Here is an 18,100-nt window from a genome sequence, read left to right on the forward strand (position 1 = left end):
CTCTCTCAACTTTCGGGGTGGGACTAAACTTTAGCCTCACTCACTCCACTCACATGTGTGCATGAATGGGCCAAGAGAATTTCAGAATTTTACTTGGGCTTTGGGCCAAAGGCCTACTAGCAAAATTCCAGCAACTTCTGCAGCAGCTCGAGGACGAGGAACTCGGGGTCGGGAGGAGGAGCTCGAGGACCTGCCTCCAAGACATGAGCACGCTGCCGGAGCTGGCAAGTCGCGGGATTTGCAGAAAAGGGAATCGCTTCCCTCCTGATTTCCTGGTGCGGACGAAGAGAAGCGGCGAGACGATGGGGAGAAGGCGTTCGGTGCGTGCCAAGGCGATGGAGCAGGCAGCGACGCGATGGAGCAGGCGGCCGGCACATGGGGCAGCGACGGAGCAGTGAAGCGGTCGGAGTGAGAACTGCATAGTTTGTTGGAAGAAAGGGGAGGTGCTTTTCGCAAAATGTTGTCGGAGAGAACTTTTCCTAGACGGAAGGAGTACTAATGATACTCTCCTGCTACCTTGGTACTTTAGTATGGTACGACTTTGCTGAAAAAGCCATTGTTTGTAGTACTAAAAAATTATAGGAATAGGATCCGCTGACATCAATTTACTACTTTGGATTAATTATTGTCCGAGGACCATCTAAAGATAGATTTCCAAATACTGAAGGCGAGTTAGTCTATTCATTGGTCTGTGTTGTACATTATGCAACAGTGAAACTACAACACAAAAAATTGTTAACTTGTAATGACATACCAGACCATGATATCATCATGTAGATCCGCTACTTCTCTTCCCCGATCAGACCATCGGTTGCATATATCACATCCGGTTGCATACGTATTTGCTTTTTTTGCTTTGAGCTTAGTATGTCATTTTGTGCAGAGTACAGCCAATTCATTTCTTCTGCTTGATATGTTATAACATGAAAGAATCTATCTCACCAGATTTGTTACATTTTCTAGGTTTATGACAAAATGGAGATGGTGGGCTCCTGATGGCGAAGTAATTGTGATGAAGTGTGGATGTCCCTGTTGAGACAAAGCATCAGGATTGGCGGCAATTAACATGCTCCTGACTTTATGTTTGCTCCTTTGCATATCCAGAATTAGCAGTGCCAGGCGGTGTAGGTACACCTATGTTTCTTTAAGTCAACTTATTACATTGGTGTTAAAATTTACATGTACGAATTCATGTTAAGCTCTGCATTTTTATTCTCTTGCCAAGTCTCCTGCCATTACTATTGATTTTCGCTATAACAGTTGAAGTCATTATGAATCTGGTTTTTGTATTCTTTTCAAACTTGCAATGTTAACAGTGTTTATATATTTCTTATGCATCTCTAATGCTATTAATGAACATATTTCTTATGCATTCTTTTTGAAACTTGCAATGTTAACAGTGTTAACATATTTCATATGCATCTCTAATGTTACCAATGGATGTAAGGACTGATATGTTGCTCCCACCTACATCACTGTTTTTTGCAAGCACCGTTTCTTTCTGTTGCAATATTAATTTGGATCTTTCAATTGTGAAGTGCCATCTTCTGCACTTTACTCTATAGGCACAATGGTACTAATTTGTGTTCAATCTCAGTATGAAATTTATCTGAATTCTGTATAGCTTGCATAGTGCCTGGGTTCATTAGCGCATTCTATTATTATTTGTGTAGATCTTCCATATTATCATTAGCAAGATGAAGCCTGTCAAGTATTGGCCACTACTATCTGCATTAGCTTCGCCTCAGAAAATACCCTTTTCACTGGGAAGGAGAAAGCATTAATTCTTAGTAATGGTCAGCTATAAGCTACCGTAGATGTTCTTTGATTAATAAAGACAATGGCCTACTTATCGATGTTTGCAGCGCTTCGTTCCCAATTGTCTGTTATCTCATTATTTTTATGAGCAGCTAACATTGGTTGCAATACTTAATCTTGCCGATATGAACTACTTGGCTATAGTTATAGAACTTAGGTACTTATGCTTTGTACTGAACTTGATGCAATCGCGTTCAAATTAGTTGTCCTGAGCAAGCACTATGCATTGCTTTTGGTACATTTTTGCCTGTATGCTTTGGAGTAAAATTGTAGGTCAATTATCTTGGGAACAATACCTTGCTTTTGGTATATCCTTTATCTCTATGCTCTATGCTAAACTCAGTTATCCAGGGCAGTAGCTGCATTACTTTCATTATAACTTTAATGTTTGTTGTCTGTACAAAACTCATTTAGCTCGACCAATTACTGTAATAGTGTAATATCCTTTGGATGTACTCCCTCTGTCTCAAAATAAGTGTCTTAACTTTAGTACAATTTTTTGTACTAAAGTTAAGACACTTATTATGAGACGGAGGGAGCATATAATTCCTTTGCTGTATTGGAGCTTAGACGTTGGGTCACTGTGCTGAGCCAGGCACCGGTGCGCCAAGGCGCACTGGATATGAACCACGATGGCCCATGGTCTGCCCTTGATGCGTCTTGCCACTTCTTCAAAGCTTTGCTTTGCACTCAAAAAGAAAAATCTACCCTGGCTGCTCCTACAGCGCTACAATTGTGGTGTTGTTGCTTAACAGCCAAGCCACCAAGTTGTATAATTTCTATCCTCTTAAGTATATAATTGATATGTACTGCGTCTAGAAAATATGTATAATTCTATTTTTTAATTAGAATGTATTACATAATTCTATCATTTGCTAAGATTGGGAGATTTAAATTAAAATGTCTAGCAATATTTCATGTTTAATATGGAATTGTTAGAGTAAATCGATATTGATACATCGACAATGACTTTGAATCTATGAGTATCAGACGAAAGGTAATATACAAAATTTATTTTGTCACGACAATTGGATTTGGACACACTTAAGTGTTTACTAGTAACACTGTCTATATTATTTTAATGATTGTGCGCCCTGGTTCTAGTTTCGTCATGGGCCTCCATAATCTTAGGACCGGCCATGTCCTCCTCACTTCTTCCGCGCGCGCAGCCAGCTAGATCGCTCGATCGATCGCCAACGGAAGGAAGGAATGATGGATCCTTGGAGAGCAACTAGTTGGCGAGCTCTTCTTCAGGAGCCTCCCAACGATCACTTGGGTGTGGGCTGAGAGCGCGTCACTTGGCGCGCTCTCAGCCGCCGCCACATGTTGCACTCCCTTCGTATTTCGTTTTTTATTTTTACACACGCGTTTTCGGCTTTTGAAACGCTTTTTTCTGTTTTTTCAATTTTTTTGTTTTCCACCATCTTCCTTTGCTTTTGGGTCAAAAAAATTTAAAAAAAATCATGAAAACAGTTCTTTTTCTTCCGTAGGAGGCACGATTTTGCTTCCGCAAGAGACACGACCGTGCCTTTTGGAAATGGAGAAAAAAAACGCATTTTCTGTTTTTTTCCTTCCGCTATAGGTATGGTTTTGCTTCCGCTAGAGGCACGGTTATGCTTTCGCGAGAGACATGCCCGTGCCTCTCGGTCTCGGACAGAAAAACAAAACACATTTTCTGTTTTTCTTCTTCCGCCAGATGTACAGTTTTGCTTCCGCAAGAGGCACGGTTGTGCTTTCGCGAGAAGTACGTATGTGCCTCCTGGAAACGGAAAAGAAAACATTTTTCCCTTCCGTTAGAGGCACGGTTTTGCTTCCGTGAGAGGCATGGAACTCATCCCATCCTCTTTTTAGATCACAAAGGAAGGAAGGAAAAAAAGCTCGATACGGCACGCTGGTCATGCATGCGTCCGTCGCAGCAAAAATACTTTATACATGCATGCATGCTATCTGGTTGGCTGGTGTCAGGGGCAGGCCCAAGATTTTAAGAGTGTATTCAGAATTCTAAAGGCGGTTTTTTGAAAGCCTAAACCCAATTTTTGGTCTATATAACTGATTATGGTATTAGTCTATACAAATTGGACAATACATAAAGGTATAGCATAGTATAACAGATTCACACCAACATCTAAGATATATAGAGATATATTTTTCTTTTCGTAAAAACGGTTACATTTTACGTGATAACTTTTCAACTAGAAATATTTCGGTACGGAGGGAGTACATGCACACCCACAACACAACAACATGCATGCAGGTATGGTGTCTCGGCTCTGGCATGAGCGCGTTGGGTTAACCTTCTACAACAATGCGATCAATGCACCATGTCCTTGCTCCTCGCAGCCTTGGAGGAGTCTCACTGTGAATGGGCGCTTTCAGTGCGCCACACGACAACCTCTTCCAAGGGAAAGGGCAAGGCATCGGCCGCGGACGGTGGCCATCCAACCTGAGCTTGGGGAGACATCGGCCGCGGACGGTGGCCATCCAACCTGAGCTTGGGGAGACATCGACCATCACGGCTTCTGTGCCAGCGGAGGTGGTTTTGACGGCGGGCGAGATGAAGTGAAGACGATGGAACATGACGAAGGCACGATCGCGTCTTGCGCCCATGACCTCGTTTCGGAGGACCGCCTCCTTCCGGCATGGTGTCGGCCGTCCCTCCTCTCCTCCTAACCTATATATACTTGAGGTATTTGCCCTTTTCTATACACAGTTTTTGGAGCCTCCGCTAGTTCATCTAGTTCTAGTTCTAGTTGGTCCTAGTTACCGATTAGAGCTAGGCCTAATCCTCATTATTAGAAGCCCGGTGTGGTTCTAATTCTCCGACAATAATTATCATCAACGGTTCGAGGGACTCCAAGTATAATCTACACAGACTCGCCTACTTCTGTTGCAACTCCGGAGTCGGTAAGGATCGTTGATCCAGACCCTATATGCATCTTTATATTGTTCCTGGGTGATCGCTGGGAGATTTTTTTTTCTATTACGTGTACCAACACCAGGCTGGTGTCATCATGTGACAACCCTATGCCCACCCAGCATGACGCAAACAAAGGGGCGCCAAAGTCGACTACATTCCACGGCGATGAAAAGCGGAGCATGCATCCAAAAATACGCTAAACGACCAGGACCAGCAACATCCAGAGCCGAATTGGAAAGCTCCTGCTGATTTGAATAATACCAACCGGTGGAACCGCCCCACAAGGCAACCCGACACCCATCGGCATGACACACACAAGTAGGGTGGGCGTTCAATTTATATGGTTAATGAGGTTCAGTTTATTCGGGTTTGTTGAATTTCGGTTTATGTAGAATGACAACAAAAATAATGACAAAAAAATTGGCACCAAACCTTATGAACAAAAAGTTATCAGTTTAGTTTGTTCGGTTGACCGGAAAAATGAAATACGTCTGCATCATCATCAGGTGAAGCAATGTATCATGTAGCGATTTGGTATAGTTTTTACAGACATAGCCATAATCATCTCAAAAAATATATAGTTGGGAATTACTCCCTCTGTCCCATAATATAAGAGCGTTTTTACACTAAGCACTCATATTATGGGACAGAGGGAGTAGTATTTGCGTCCAACCAAGATACTATAATCAATGCACTAGACCGATAGGCTTGTGCTTGCATGAATCTATGTACAATTACCAAAGCAACACGCTAGATAGCTAGCGACTTAAACTACTCGGCTAGCTTGTTTTGCTTGCGCCCGAGAGAGACGAGGGTGTCAGACTCACAATTCCGTTAGGTGGCTTCTTGCAATCTGGAGGTTCATGCGTCGGAAGGTGCTTTCCACCGGAAGCCTTAGGTGTCCTGAAATATCCCGCAGTTGTTGCACCCCTTTCCCTGGACGAGGGGTTAGGGTTCATCTCGGCGTAGGTCTCCGATTGCCGTACGAAGACATAGACATGCCTCTCAGTCGTCTTCTTTTCGATCTGAACATCAACATGCCCACCATGGGCTCTGCAGCCTGACGGCGAGGATGCGGACACAGCCGTAACAAGGTGTAAGACAATAGGTTTGGGGGAACCGGATCAACCCTCTACGGATGGCCTATCTCATATATATAATGAAGGGGTACAACATTACATCATAGGTACATATACGTATGCAACTATAGAAGCTATACAATCTAACACCCTCCCTCAATCTTACCCACTTCCTAAAGAATCTAGAAGGGTAAGATTGCGTCGACAAGTCTCGAACTGTGGAAGAGGTAATGGCTTGGTGAAGATGTCTGCAAGTTGATCCTTGGAAGAGATGAACTTGATCTGTAGTTGCTTCTGAGAAACCCGTTCCTGTACAAAATGATAGTCCACTTCGATGTGTTCCGTTCGGGCATGGAATACCAGATTAGCAGATAGGTATGTAGCACCGATGTTATCACACCAAAGAATAGGAGACTGTGATTGAGATATACCCAATTCCTGAAGCAAAGACTGTGCCCAGATAATTTCTGCAGTTGCATTAGCCACAGCCTTATACTCAGCTTCAGTACTGCTACGCGAAACAGTAGCCTGTTTCCGAGCACTCCAGGCGATCAAGGTAGAACCAAAGAACACAGCATAGCCCCACGTGGATCGCCTGTCATCCGGACTGCCAGCCCAATCCGCATCAGAATACGCCGAAATGACCCCAGAGGGGTTCGGTCGAATGTGCAAACCATAGGACAACGTGAAGCGAATGTAGCGCAAGATGCGCTTCACCGCAGACCAATGAGTGTCACGAGGTGCCTGAAGATACTGACATACTCTGTTGACAGCAAAGGATATATCTGGACGTGTGATCGTCAAATACTGCAACCCACCAACAATACTCCTGTACTGTGTCGCATCAGCAAAAGACAGGAGATCACCATCAGCAGTAGTAATCCTGTCAGTAGCAAACATTGGTGTAGTAGTCGGTTTGCACTTAAGCATCCCGGACCGCTGCAACAAATCCAAAGAGTACTTCTTCTGTGTCATAACAAGACCATTGGGAACAGAAGAAACTTCCACACCGAGGAAGTAGTGAAGCTGTCCAAAATCTTTGACCGCAAAATCAGCACCAAGAGACCGAACAAGAGCAGCAGCGGCCGACTGAGAGGAACTGACGAGGATAATATAATCCACATAAACCAGCAGATACATGGTAACTTCAGGCCTTTGTAGAAGAAATAAAGAAGAGTCAGCAGCTGATGATGCAAAACCATGAGCACGAAGGGCTGTCGCAAGACGAGCATGCCAAGCACGAGGAGCTTGCTTCAGACCATAGAGTGCGTTGGTGAGCCGACACAGATAATCAGGACGATCAGGATCAGAGAACCCGGGAGGCTGCCGCATATATACCTCCTCTTCCAGAACACCATCGAGAAAAGCATTCTGCACATCAAGTTGACGAAGAGACCAACCCCGAGTAACTGCAAGAGAGAGAAGAAGCCTGATAGTAGTAGGTTTAACCACTGGACTGAAGGTGTCTTCATAATCAAGACCATAACGCTGCCGAAAACCTCTAGCAACCAGTCGCGCCTTGTAGCGCTCGATAGAACCATCAGAATGCTTCTTCACTTTGAAAACCCATTTAGAATCAGTAACATTAACACGAGGTGGTGGCAGAACAAGGGTCCATGTCTGATTACGAAGAAGAGCATGATACTCCTGCTCCATGGCCTCTCGCCAATGAGGTATACTCAGAGCAGCTTGATACATACGAGGCTCAGAGGTAGAATCCGCACGAGCAGCAGCTAGACATGCAGCCAACCAAGCAACAGTACCATCAGTGCGGTGTTTGGGCTGAAAAACACCACTGCAACTCCGTGTGTGTGGTCGTTGAGGAACCATAGGAGCCACAGGAGCTGGAGAGGACTCAGGTGATGAATACGGCGATGGCGATGACGACTCGGCCAGCGATGGAGAGGCCTCAGAGAGCACCGGTGAGAGCACACTGGAGGCAGGTGTGCTCGGCCCAGGCGAGGACAGCCCCGGCAAAACCGACGAGGCAGGCCGAGGCGGTGAGGCCGGCTCAGGGGCCAGAGGCACCGAGGCCGGTGGAGCCGAGTGAAGCGGCGAGGCCGGCTTAGAGGCCAAGGGCATCGAGCCGATCGGCCCAGCTAGCGACTCAGGTAGCCCAGAGGCCAGTGGCGCCGGTCCAGAAGCCGGGGGCGCCGAAGCACATGGCGCGGTGCCTGCACCATGGTTAGGCAACAAAATAGGAGAGTATGCAATATCATCAAATTGGTCAGATGCAACAGAGGATGAATGCAAAGATGGTGGTTCAGCAGTGGACACAGGGAGCTTGGCAAAGGGAAAAACATGCTCATCAAACACGACATCCCGAGATATATAGACACGATTTGTGGGAACATGAAGACATTTATATCCTTTATGGAGAGAGCTATAGCCAAGAAAGACACACTTCTTGGAACGAAACTCAAGCTTGCGCTTGTTATAAGGGCGAAGATGTGGCCAGCAAGCACACCCAAAAACCTTAAAAAATGTATAATCAGGTTGTTCATTAAGGAGAACCTTAATGGGAGTCTTCATGTTCAAAACACGAGTGGGACTACGATTTATGAGAAAACATGCAGTGGTGAGAGCATCACTCCAGAAGCAAAACGGAACCGATGCATGGGCCAAAAGATTAAGACCAGTTTCAACAATGTGACGATGCTTACGTTCCACAGAACCATTCTGTTGATGTGTATGTGGACATGCTAAACGGTGAGCGATCCCAAGCGACTGAAAGAAGGAGTTGAGGTTGCGATATTCACCCCCTTCCCCCAGTCCGACTGAACATGAACAATTTTGTGCTTGAGAAGGCGTTCAACATGTTTCTGAAACTGAACAACAATCTCAAACACATCAGATTTGCGTTTAATAAGATAAAGCCAGGTAAAACGACTATAAGCATCAACGAAACTGATATAATAATTGTGACCACTGACAAAAGTCTGAGTTGGACCCCATACATCTGAAAACACATGTTCTAAAGGATGTTTCACCTCACGACTAGACTCCGAAAAAGGAAGTTGATGACTCTTCCCCTGCTGACAAGCATCACACACTGCTACATCTTTATTTCTAGACATGCTAGGAAGCTCATGACGACGCAAAACATGACGAACGATAGGTGTGGCCGGGTGACCAAGACGAGCATGCCACTGTGACGGAGATACCCGAACTCCACTGAAAACGCGAGCGACACCAGGATGCTCCAGACGATAGAGGCCCTGGCACAGCCGCCCGCTAAGAAGAATGTCCCTTGTGCCCCGATCCTTAATAAAAAGATCAAAACGATGAAATTCACAAAGCACATTATTATCACGTGTAAGTTTAGGAATAGAAAGGAGATTACGTGTCACAGAGGGAACTCTAAGCACATTACGAAGTTGAAGACTCCTATTTGCATGCCTAGTGAGAAGAGATGTTTGACCAATATGAGATATAGGCATACCTACTCCATTGGCGGTGTGGATCTTGTCGGAGCCGTGGTAGGGTTCGCGAGTATGGAGCTTGCCCATCTCACTCGTCAGATGCTCTGTGGCCCCAGAGTCCATGTACCAGTGGGGATCAACAGAGTAGGACTGAGTGTGCCCTTGCTGTTTTGTGGACACCGACCGATCTGCCATGGCCACCTGACGGCAAAGTTGTGCGTGTCCTTGCCATCATTGCCGAGACCCAGAAAACTCTTCTGAAAACGTTTGTGACACTTAGAGGACCAGTGCCCTTCAATGCCACAGAGCTGACACACACGCTTACCGCCAGCCCCGGGTAATGTCGCGGTAGCAGGGGGGCCGAGGCAGGCAGCGATAGTAGCCCCGAAGGGGTCCGAGAAGATGAAGAAGGGCGGCCACCCTTGGTGGCAGCGTTGGCCGAGAGGGAGCCCCCACTGACCTTGGAGCGGCGCGACTCAACCCGTTGTTCCGTGAGAAGGAGACTGGAAAAGACCTCATGCGCCATCATGGGGTTTGAGTTACCCCACTCGTTGATGATCTCAACCAAGGCGTCATACTCCTCATCGAGACCATTGACAATGAACGAGTTGAACTCGGAGTCGGTGAGGGGCTGTCCGATGGAGGCCAACGTGTCGGCAAGGCCCTTGACTTTGTTGTAGAATTCAGTGGCCGTGGAGTCCAGCTTTTGACACTCACCAAGCTGGCGATGAAGCGTGGAGACACGAGCATGCGACTGTGCCGCAAACGAGCGCTCGAGAATGTTCCATGCATCATGAGACGTCTTGGCGAAGACAACAAGTCCAGCAACAGCCGGAGTGAGCGACCCCTGGATGGAGGAGAGGTTCGCCTGGCCCTGCCCTATCCAAACACGGTGCGCCGGATTGTAGACCGGGCCGTGCACGCTATCCACCAGCGCAGGGGGACAGGGGAGAGACCCGTCGACATAGCCCAGGAGATAATGACTCCCAAGGAGCGGAAGGACCTGTGCACGCCAGAAGATGTAGTTGTCTGATGATAGCTTGATGGTGATGAGATTACCAAAGTGGAAAGGCAGTGGCGGCAGAGAGCCCGCGGGGTAGGCTGCCGGAGGCGTATATGCCGTAGAGGCAGAGACCGCGGGTGCAGTCGTGGGAGCAGACGGTGGGATGGCCGCGGGAACAGGCGTTGAAGTGGCCGGGCCCGATGCGGCAAGGCCAGCCATCAGGGCCGATGGGGGCGCCACCAGCGCGAGGGGCTGGCCACCACTGGATGGAGCGGTCGGGGCCGCGGCGATGGAAACGGGCGACAAGGCACCCGCTGTGGCAGCAGCGGTGTGAGCCACAAGCTCATGATGATCAGGCGATGAGGAGAAAAGGGGCCCGCTGCTCCTCGTCCCGATCGAAGACGTCGAGGCCGCTGAAAGGTCGAGGGGTCGGGAGAGTAGAGCCGCAAGGGAGGCCGGCAGGAAGCTAGCCGTGGAAGAGCCGGAGGCAGCGGGGCCCGACATGGCGGCGGCGGCGCGATCTCAAGGAAGGCGGCGGCGTGGCGCGAACGACAGGGACAGCGGCGACGGGTTCTAGGGTTTTGGCGGAAGCGTGTTGACCTAGTCTGATACCATGTACGACAATAGGTTTGGGGGAACCGGCTCAACCCTCTAGGGATGGCCTATTTCATATATATAATGAAGGGGTACAACATTACATCATACGTATATATACGTATACAACTACAGAAGCTATACAATCTAACACAAGGCCATAGTGCGCACGGGGTTAACACATGGCAGCAGCACTGGCGGGTGCGAGGCCCAACCCCAGTAGTTGTGGTGGTAGCGGAGTCGCCCCTGAGTCATCCATCAGATCTTCCTTCGGTTTTTTCTCTCACGCATTTGGTACGGCGAGCCAAAATTGGTTTCCATCCAAAAAAATAAAACTAAAACATATTCGTTTTTCTACCCCGCCATTGCTTCTATCTCGAATTGTCATGGAAAATGTAAATCTTTGTAGAAGATAATTCAAACTCCAATCCAGTTGATATGCAACTCATAGAAATGTAGTTTTCTTCCATATGTTACCAAACATATGTTGCAATACAATCATATCAATTCTTTTTTTGAGACTTTATTCTTGTGTTATGTCTCTCAAACGATTATAATCTACCTCGCCCTCCTCATGTTCAAATCCTTGGTCCGCCCCTGAAGTAGATAGTTAGCGACTTAAGTTAATCGGCTAGCTTGTTTTGCTTGCGCTGGAGAGAGACGAGGGTGTCAGACTGACAATTGCTTACTTCGGTGTATAAGATTTTTCTGAACTAAAAACTGAACACCAAATGGTGTCTATTTTTTAAACTGAACCGAATAACCAAAAACCGTTTTAGCCCATACTTCGGTTAAAACGGTTTGATTTTTGGTTTTCGGTTTGAAAGTGATCACCCCTACACGGAATAGGGAAACAGAAGTGGATCTTAAATAATGGATAGTCTATAATAATTGGAAGAATCTTAAAATTTGCCTGGAGTCTTAGCGGAAGGAAACGAGAATAGAAGTTGTAGTTTCTATTAATAATCTGTGGTACGATGAAGGAAGAAAAGGAATATAATTTTTTGATGATCAATGATCTTAGCGCAAAGAATAAAAAGATGTGGACTGTCCATAATAGTTGAGACCATGTTAAAATCTGCTTGGCATCTTAGCGGAGGGAAATGAGAATTTAAATAGTAGCTGCTATTAATAATCCGTGGTACGATGAAGAAAAACATAAAAAAGAAAAATGGATGATCAACGATCTTAGCACAAGGAATAAAAAATGATGATCAACGACCTTAGCGGCATTGAATAAAAGAGAAGAGAGAAAAAAAGACTTACTTCACTGGTTAGCTAGACCAATGAACGCTTTTTTTCCTCGGCAGACCTGATAGGCCAAGCTTAGCTAGGATAAGCTGGCTCATTTCTGCGTCGTGGGAGTCGCCTCAGCAAACTCGATCGACCAGCGACCAACTAGCATGGCTGGTCCGCGAATGCCTCCTAAGCCGATACAGAGCTCAGTAACGGGCTAATTAAGCTGGCCAGATTGCTTGCACGGGAGCGATGTGGGACTACACAACGTCGAGCCGAGCGTGTGGCTGGCGCGGTTCTCGTTCCCGGTCGGACAGCCTCCCATACTTATCCAATGACAATGCATCGCATAGTACTGCTGCTAGTCTGCCGTCCGATCTGGACGAGATATTCGGTTACACTCGAAACTGTCGTGCCCGTACTGCTTGACCGCTCGAAACTGTTGTCTCGGCTAAGCTCATGCAGAGAGGGTAGGTTGGTTTTCTGTTAAAATAAGAGCATGCATGTGGTCGGATGTGGCGCGCTCATGCATGCAGCTACCTAGTGGGATGGGATGGTGCGCCATGCACGTACCCGTTTCTTTTCCTTTCTTTTCTCCCGGACGTGGACGACGCTATCTATGTGATGAGGCAATCCCGGGATGGCGCGGCCGCTGGGAGTTTGAAGATATCCTGTTCAAGTACGGCGAGTCCGTCGAGGATTTTACGCTGCGGCTCACCTACGTGGTAGCTGACCTAGTGTTAAAGTATACCTTTTGTTCATATCACATGTAATAGGAAACTAGCACAATATCCCACCCAATATTGTAGTCTCATTCGGCTGAGGATTTGCTTTGGTTTACCTTGATTACCAAGGCATGTACTCCACACTGTGTGGCGTACAAAACACAAAACACTTGTTTTCTTGGTATCAGGCAACTCGATCTGGCCTCCTCTAACCCCATCGCTGCTCACCACCGATCCAATCTCGCCTCCGGCTCATGTCGACCATCCCAGGCACCGCATCGGCTACCAGCCCCAGCCTCTCCTCCACCTTGCTCTCACCCATGAACTCCACCTCTGGCACCCTCGTTACCGCTGCTATGCCCGCCTCCGCCTCTCCGGCAGTGCATGTCACTAGTGTGCGCACTCATGTGCCCGTCACGCTCGACCTCCATGCCTCGAACTTCACCAAGTGGCGGATGCTCGTCCGCGTCCTCCTCGGCAGGTACGACTTGCTCCCTTACGTCAACGTCGTCACTTCCGCGGCAGACCACACGCCGGACTGGAGGCGCGATCACTACGTCGTTCGGTCCTGGCTCTATGGGTCCATCTCCGACAAAATCCTGGACATAATCATGGCGGAGGATCAGACCGCCCAGGAAGCATGGATGCGCATCACCATGTTTCTGGACAATCAGATGACTCGGGTTGTTTACCTTGAGGCAGAGTTCCGAGGTCTCGTCCAAGGTGACCTCTCCATCACAGCCTACTATCATCGCCTCAAGGCCCTTTCGGATGCTCTCAGCGACGTCGGCACTCCCGTCTCCGACCAAACTCTTGTCCTCAACTGCCTTCGTGGACTCCATCCGCGCTTCTCCGACATCACGACGATCGTCACCATGCAGAATCCCCTTCCGTCGTTCAACCAGACGGTTAACCGGAAAGGGTTACGTCGATGCAAATTTTGACACTGATCCAGATGACTCTAAGTCTCAATCTGGATCCATTTTGAAAGTGGGAGCAATTAGCTGGAGTAGCTCCGTGCAGAGCATTGTTGACATACAAATTTGCAAAATACATACGGATCTGAATGCGGCAGACCCGTAGACTAAACTTCTCTCACAAGCAAAAAATTATCACACCTTAGTACTCTTTGGGTGTTAATCACATACCGATGTGAACTAGATTATTGACTCTAGTAAACCCTTTGGGTGTTGGTCACATGACGATGTGAACTATGGGTGTTAATCACATGGTGATGTGAATAATTGATGTTAAATCACATGGCGATGTGAACTAGATTATTGACTCTAGTGCAAGTGGGGGACTGAAGGAAATATGCCCTAGAGGCAATAATAAAGTTATTATTTATTTCTTTATTTCATGATAAATGTTTATTATTCATGCTAGAATTGTATTAACCGGAAACGTTATACATCTGTGAATACATAGACAAACATAGTGTCACTAGTATGCCTCTACTTGACTAGCTCGTTAATGAAAGATGGTTAAGTTTCCTAACCATAGACATGAGTTGTCATTTGATTAACGGGATCACATCATTAGGAGAATGATGTGATTGACTTGACCCATTCCGTTAGCTTAGCACTTGATCGTTTAGTATGTTGCTATTGCTTTCTTCATGACTTATACATGTTCCTATGACTATGAGATTATGCAACTCCCGAATACCAGAGGAACACTTTGTGTGCTACCAAACGGCACAACGTAACTGGGTGATTATAAAGGTGCTGTACAAGTGTCTCCGATGGTACATGTTGAGTTGGCATAGATCAAGATTAGGATTTGTCACTCCGATTGTCGGAGAGGTATCTCCGGGCCCTCTCGGTAATGCACATCACTATAAGCCTTGCAAGCATTACAACTAATGAGTTAGTTGCGGAATATTGCATTAAGGAACGAGTAAAGAGACTTTCCAGTAACGAGATTGAACTAGGTATTGGGATACAGACGATCGAATCTCGGGCAAGTAACACACCGATGACAAAGAGAATAATGTATAGTGTTATGCGGTTTGACCGATAAAGATCTTCGTAGAATATGTAGGAACCAATATGAGCATCCAGGTTCCGCTATTGGTTATTGACCGGAGACATGTCTCAGTCATGTCTACATAGTTCTCGAACCCGTAGGGTCCGCACGCTTAAAGTTTTGTGACGATCAGTTTTATGAGTTTATATGTTTTGATGTACCGAAGGTAGTTCGGAGTCCCGGATATGATCCCGGACATGACGAGGAGTCTCGAAATGGTCGAGACATAAAGATTGATGTATTGGAAGCCTACATTTGGACATCGGAAGAGTTCCGGGTAAAATCGGGATTTTACCGGAGTACCTGAGGGGTTACCAGAACCCCCCGGGGGCTAATGGGTCTTGTTGGGCCATAAGGAAAAGAGAGAGGGGCCGGCCTAGGGCAGGCAGCACGCCCCCTCCCTCTGGTCTGAATTGGACTAGGAGAGGGGGGCGCGCCCCCCTTCCCTTCTCTTTCTTCCCCTTCCTTTTCCCCTCCTAGTAGGAGTAGGAAAGGGAGGAATCCTACTCCTACTAGGAGGAGGATTCCTCCTCCTGGCGCACCAACAAGGGCCGTCCGGCCTCCCCCTTGCTCCTTTATATACAGGGGCAGGGGGGCACCTCTAGAGACACAAGTTCATCACAAAGATCTCTCCCAGCCGTGTGCGGTGCCCCCTCCACCATAATCCACCTCGATCATACTATAGCGGTGTTTAGGCGAAGCCCTGCTGCGGTAGCTTCTTCCACATCGTCACCACGCCGTCGTGCTGACGAAACTCTTCCCCGAGCTCTACTGGATCGTGAGTTCGCGGGACGTCACCGAGGTGAACGTGTGCTGAGCGCGGAGGTGTCGTACATTCGGTACTGAGGATCGGTGGATCATGAAGACGTACGACTACATCAACCGCGTTGTCATAACGCTTCCGCTTAACGGTCTACGAGGGTACATGGACGACACTCTCCCCTCTCGTTGCTATGCATCACCATGATCCTGCGTGTGCGTAGTTTTTTTTTTGAAATTACTACGTTCCCCAACAACATTATGGTATGACGGAAGCAAAGAAGATGCACAAAACTGCAATCATCGAAACATGTACGGAAGCTCAACCACATGACTATTTTCTCTATGCATGATTTTATTATATTAGTTGGAGACTGGGCCTTTATATTTTCATGAGAAAATTTTGGAACAATATTAAAAGATTTTAAAACTGGTATGTGATGTGTGCATCTATTCCTTTTCTCTTTAAAAAGGTATACCTTTTTTTGTTGTTCATTCTGTGAGGCTCTTTCATCTTATATCTATAGTAAACTTAATTACTGTAGAGACATGTAGGAGTTGATGTCAAGTGAATGAACAATTAGAAGTTTTATTTTCAATGTTTGAAGGCATTAGATATCAAGGTTAGAGGTGATTAAATAATTTGATTATTTTTTTTAGATAGGGAACATTTTAGTATAAGCGCCATTTCATTTTCTATTTTTAAGTATTAAATTTTGACAAAGATAATATTTGAATATTAAACATATATGGTCATTGGACAAGATGGAACTGTTTGAATAGAAATTTGGGAATTCTCCATTACTTTACTCCCAGTAAATGAAATTTAGTCTCAAAACTTCATCACATTGTAATTTACTAAACTAGCCCGTGCGAATGCACGGGTTGACGACTAGTACTAAACTAATTTTCGACTCCCAAGAAATTTCCATGTTAATCTGAAAATTAGAGCTGTTTATCTGGTTCGGCCGAGTTATTACGGTGTAGATTAGCCCAAAAGTCACCACCACAATTTACGTTACTCACGTCGTGAAAAAAAATATCAAAGCTGCATGTAACAAATACCAAACCTGGCATATCTAAAAACATGTCCATATTAATATATATATTTCACAAAAAAAATCATGACGATATCTCTATCCCACGTGAATTTCAATAGAAGACATTACGTGGCCTTTCCCTCTCTTAGCTAAGATTGAATCCTATATTGTTCTAGAAAAAGTGAACAAATTGTAATGATCAAGATTTCAGAAAGAGTCCCACCTTAATACGTTCAAGAAAAAAACAAAATCTCACGTAAAAAAACTTAGGTAGCTCCCTGTCGCTCAATATCACGTGGTCATCTTATCTCCCCCTCCGTACACAATCTCACCCTCATGCCCTCCCACCGGTCGCCTCTGACCTACGGAACTCGCCGCCACCGTCCTCTCGCGTTCATCCTTCCGCTGCCATGATTCTTCGTCTTGCATTGCTGCGGCCGCAAGCCAACACGACTGGCTTCCCTGCTCTCCTTGACCCGTCTTCTCTCTCTTCTTGGATCATCTCGAGCCGATGTTGCAATCATGGCTTTCCCCAGTCGCTGCTACATCTCCAACCCTTGGTGTGGCGTCCCTGCGATCTCTACATGTCCCTTCAGTCTAGATTGCGGCCGTTTCCTCTTGAAAGGTTCATGCAATCCGATTCAGTAGTCACAGTTTCTTCTCTCCGCTGGATCACCATGTATGGTTTGCCCCAAGCTCTTACTCCATTGCAGCGCTACCTGTCTTTAGGGCCTCTTTTGCATGGCGATGCAACATCAAGGGCGACTATGGTGCACACCAAGCTATTCCACAAAAACGTGGCCAAGGATGAATCTATGACTTATGGTGACAGGTGAGAATCGATGTTTAATGAGGTGTAAGTTTGTATTTAATGTTAGATATGGAAATTAATATTCCGTGTTTTAGCAAATCGGCACTCTCTCTATACTGGATACGCAACAGAATAATGTCTATGATTTGATATATTTTCTTATCATTGTTTCACTACGCATAGTGGTATAGATCTCATTGCTTTTTTCTGCCACCTCAAATATGTCACACAAAGTGATATCCTTGAAGAAAACTTTATCACTCCATCGATATCTAGAATTCGTTATCGCCTGACTTTTTAATTTAGCTGTCTAAATAATCTTCCCGTTTTTTCTTTCTTCTTTTGGTATTCAAGCTAACTATTTGATTGCTGATGCGTGTTTCTTTTCTAAGAGCAATCGAGGTGGATTTTGACTGTATTTCAGAAAATACCTGTAACACAGAATTGCAATCTCAGAATGAGAATGATTGTGTGTTATGTTGTTTTTCTTAAATATTTTTTATACGCTCTCTTCATTTTACTTTAGATTTACAAATGTTGGTCTGGTACATAATGCATGAGTTTAGTCTAAACATTTCATTGTTATAATCATATTTTTTATTTCTTGGTATTGATCACACCACGTCATTGGTGAGAGCCTGCTTAATTAATCAATATTGACGTGCTCT

General features: G+C 45.9%; 1 long non-coding RNA gene across 1 annotated transcript in view; it reads right to left on the minus strand.

Annotated features, from left to right (window-relative positions):
* The window catches only part of LOC123149966 (uncharacterized), a 20,131-nt gene extending 7,869 nt beyond the window's left edge, over positions 1-12,262 (minus strand). The window contains exons 1-2 of the long non-coding RNA XR_006474891.1: positions 12,126-12,262; positions 9,815-9,816 (exon numbers count right to left, since the gene is read on the minus strand). This is a non-coding gene — a long non-coding RNA (uncharacterized lncRNA). The remainder of the gene's footprint in view (positions 1-9,814; positions 9,817-12,125) is intronic.
* Between the last annotated feature and the right edge of the window lie 5,838 nt (positions 12,263-18,100).

Source organism: Triticum aestivum, chromosome 7A, assembly GCF_018294505.1.
Source record: "Triticum aestivum cultivar Chinese Spring chromosome 7A, IWGSC CS RefSeq v2.1, whole genome shotgun sequence".
NCBI lineage: Eukaryota > Viridiplantae > Streptophyta > Magnoliopsida > Poales > Poaceae > Triticum > Triticum aestivum.